The sequence below is a fragment of the Anguilla rostrata genome, chromosome 1 (assembly GCF_018555375.3).
Source record: "Anguilla rostrata isolate EN2019 chromosome 1, ASM1855537v3, whole genome shotgun sequence".
Classification (NCBI taxonomy): domain Eukaryota; kingdom Metazoa; phylum Chordata; class Actinopteri; order Anguilliformes; family Anguillidae; genus Anguilla; species Anguilla rostrata.
In genome coordinates, this window is record NC_057933.1 from 30149396 (window position 1) to 30153352 (window position 3957).

Consider the following 3957-nt stretch of genomic DNA (forward strand, 5'->3'; position numbering starts at 1 on the left):
AATGGCTAGCTACATATGGTGGCTAGCTAGTTATAGAAGAATCAAACACTTTGTAAAGATTATATCTACTTAGATATTCCATGTAAAATCTACTATTACTGCTTCAGCTACGACAACTACTTCTACTACTTCTATTATTAGTGGTATAAGCACCACAGCTGCTGGGACCCTATTTTTTTGTTCTGATTTTTTAGGGGGTCCAAGCACAAAGTGCTGGAATGCTATTGGGATTGTTCTGATTTTTATGGGTCCAAGCACCACAATTGGAATTCACACCAAGAGCCAAACTCTAAATTATTGGCCCTGTTGAATCACATGGTGATGCTACAGGGCACTATTTTTTTTTTCTTTTTTTTTCTTTTTTTAAATTATAACATGTATAAGGTGAAACATGATGCAGCGATCAGTCTTCATCTGGAATGTGTCTTTAACCATTGTGTTGCTGTCCTCTTGGACTGCCTGCCATTTTTGAAATGCTAGCTGACATTTTTCTGTCCCAAGTTTTAGTCTAACCTAATGGGTGAAACCTATGAAACTTGGTACACTGCTACAGGGGTACCACTCTATTCCCACTGAGTGATTTTGGCGCTGATACACCACTCGTAAGAGATATAATATTAGCTGTGTGTGCTTGGACCCCATGTATCACTGCTTGCAGCTATATATATATATATTTTTTTTTTTTCTGCCCTAAAAGTGTTTGCACAGCAAAAACTGTACATCGTAGAGGAATCAAATTTGGCACAAAATCTTTTAATGAATTCATATAAGATCACTGTTGTCTTGTTGACATTTAAAACATGTAGTGATCAATTTCCTTATGCCCCCCCCACATTTTTGATTGGCTGCCCTTATGGAAATGCTATTATACATTTTATGCTGTCCCTTTGTTTTGACCTAACCAGATAAGTGAGATAAATGCAACTTGGCACATTCTTACATGGTACGCCCCCACATTTTTTGACTGCATTTCATGTCGTTTGGCCACATGGTGGCTCTATACAAGTCAAATTAATTTCTAAAATTTAAAAAATTATTACTCCTGTCATGTTTGACTTAAGGATTTTAATGTGACTAGATCTCTCTTCTTACAAAGAATTTCCTTGCAGGAAGATGCATGTCTCCGACTGCAGAAGAAATTTTCCCAATAAGCCATAATGGCTGCCATATAAAATTTCTGCCATTTATCTGCCAATTTGGCGGCAGAATTTTGCAATGTAACATGATTACTCTGTCAAAATGATAAACATTTGCTTAGACCCATTTGTATCACCGTTTTCAGATTAATTTATTATTATTATTATTATTATTATTATTATTATTATTATTATTATTATTAATAGTTTTAGTAGTAGAAGTAGCACCAGAAGTAGTAGCAATAATACATTTCTATGGAAAATTTAAAAACTATTTATATTTACGAAGGAGGAAATTGGAGGATGGATAATGACAGAGCACAAGTGAAAACATTGAGCAAGGACACTGCACAACCTTGACAACCATGGCGAAGTTCTCACTCGGTGCCATCTGCAAGAAGTACCTGCTGATGGAGGTGAGGGTTCTGTGTTCTGTTTCCCTGTGAGAGAGGGAGGGAATCTAAAGAGCCCAGGGTAAAACAAACAAACATTCTAAAAGACACCTGCAGCACCTGCTTGATTTGCATTTCCTAATTGCAAATGAGTTTTTTTTTTTTTTTTTGAAATTTTTTAAGCACTGTTTCAAAATTGTGTGCAAGACTAAGCAGTACATTTGAAGTATATCTGTGTGTGTGTGTGTGTGTGTGTGTGTGTAGGTGTGTGTGTGCGTGTGTGTGTAGGTGTGTGTGTGTGTGTGTGGATGTGAGTGTGTTAGTGTGCTTGTATGTGTGACACCTGTGTGTTTTTGTGTTCAGAATTCATTCACTTCTTGTTTACACTATTTTTGAAGAATTCCTTTGCCATTATGTAGCAGGTGAATGGCTGAGGACATTTCAATGGTTGGATGGCTATTTTGTCTTGCTCTCCCTGTTTTGGAGCGTGACAAACAAATTCAATCAAGTCCCGCTTGGTTGACCTCTTCGACTGGCAAAGTCAAAGCCGTGGCTGTAAAGAATGAGAAATCATTAACGCTGTCTTCAATTCATCTGCCAAAGTTAAGGGTTGACCTTAAAGTGGGAAGACTGGATTGGCCCTTGAGTGTTTAAAGATTAGCAGGTGCTGTGTAATGATGAGCCAGCCCCGGGGCTAAAGTGTGTGGAGACACAGGATCGCAGTCAAAATGAGCGCGACGTCATCGCTCGCAGGCCTGAAGGATCTGGCTCAGGGCCCACTGAACAGCGAGAACCATTGAACCACGTATGGATTTGAACTGGTTGGCCTGGTTACCAGGGACATTACGCCACTAACCGCCAGGAGCACAAAGCAAACAACACCTGCGTTCTGCGAAGCAGTAGTTTCCGGGACTGCCACCCAGACGAATCGACCCGTGCCAAAACTGGTCTGATTTCACGAAGTCGGTTCCACCCGACCTGTCTTCTTTTGAACGTAAAAAGAAAAATAGAAAAATGGGGTGGCTTGCAAGCAACGTTCCAGTTTCAGCATACATCAAGCAGAACCAATAGCAGAACAGGGAATGGGGATAGTACACCACTGGTCAAAGGTGTCAGATGACACAGGTAACCCTGTATACTTGTAGAAGAAAAACAGAATCAGGTCACTGAACCTGTGGCATCGGCTGATGTCCATGGGAATGGTCAGGTGACAGGAAACGAGAGAGCCGGTTTATGTCTCATTCACTTTAGACAGAGATGGGGGGTGGGGGATGGGTGGCGCAGCTGACTTATAAACAGCCTTTTAAACAGGTTACTGATTAATGACAATCAACCTGTTCATTAAATTTCCTACTGCTCCGTCATTCACTGGTTTTTAAGTTAATCTAGACCTTCACAGTTGTTTAGAATACGACTAAAAGAAGCAAGAGTCAACTGTGCAAAACATATATAAATATATAATATTTCCAAATAAATAAATAACAAAACGTAGTTGCCATTGCATTATTATAATTTGTATATTAACACTTTATACGTCATGTTTCAACAGCCATTTCAGACAGAAAATACGTTTTTGAATATGAAATATGGTTTTGTGATTTTAATAATTAACAATGAGGTCAGAGACAGGCTTACTGATGTTGAGCACACGGATGTGTCTGAAAAGAGAACCGGAGTAGCATGAGAAATAGCTATGGTTTTAGCAGAACTGTAACTGACACCTGACAATAGAGCAGGCCCTGCATTGTCAGGTGTCTTTGTGAAGGGCGGACGTTTCCCTCAGGTGAGAACACCTGGGAGTTGAATCTCGTCATTCCACAAACGATTAGTGGTATAGGGGTGCGGCCAGCACGCCCCCACATCGACACCTGTCCGTCATCGCTCGGGGGTGAGGCTGTTGACACATCGCAGGAGGCTCAGCTGTTGATTCAGGCATCATCCCCGTATCAAGCAAAGCTGGTTTGGCCGGATTCGCCCTTCCGTTGAACCGCAGACAGCTCGCGGAGTGCAGGAGCGGCCCGGGTCAAAGGGGTCAGCGGCAGACACGAGTGGAACTTTGTCTTGTCACACGGCAACCTTGTTCGACGCGCTTTCCACACAAGCGCAGGGGGAGATTCGTATTCAACAAATGCACCGTCTTCCAGCCCCCGGCCCCCTCTCGCTGACACATTCCCTCCCTGGAGCATTCTAACCAAAGAATTTCTCATTCATCACATCTCTCGCTCGCTCTCTCGTGTCGGCCTCTTTTTTTGTCCTTTGAATTCGATGTCTGCCTCTCTGCTCCCCACCAAGGCACTCATCTGGTCGCCATTGTCAGTTCCCGACCCTCTGGGTGATTCTCTTGGCAGGTTCCAGAGTGAGGAGGTAAATAACCACCACCTGAGGCTCGGAATCTACGGAGCTACCAGGTCATGTGACTCAGATCCATT

At 42.2% G+C, this 3957-nt stretch overlaps 1 long non-coding RNA gene across 1 annotated transcript; it reads left to right on the forward strand.

Moving 5' to 3' along the window:
- The first annotated feature begins 504 nt into the window (after positions 1-504).
- Positions 505-2768, forward strand: LOC135241815 (uncharacterized). The gene is made up of 3 exons (XR_010326123.1): positions 505-602; positions 1426-1552; positions 1948-2768. It is a non-coding gene; the product is annotated as an uncharacterized LOC135241815 (long non-coding RNA).
- The last annotated feature ends 1189 nt before the right edge of the window (positions 2769-3957 follow it).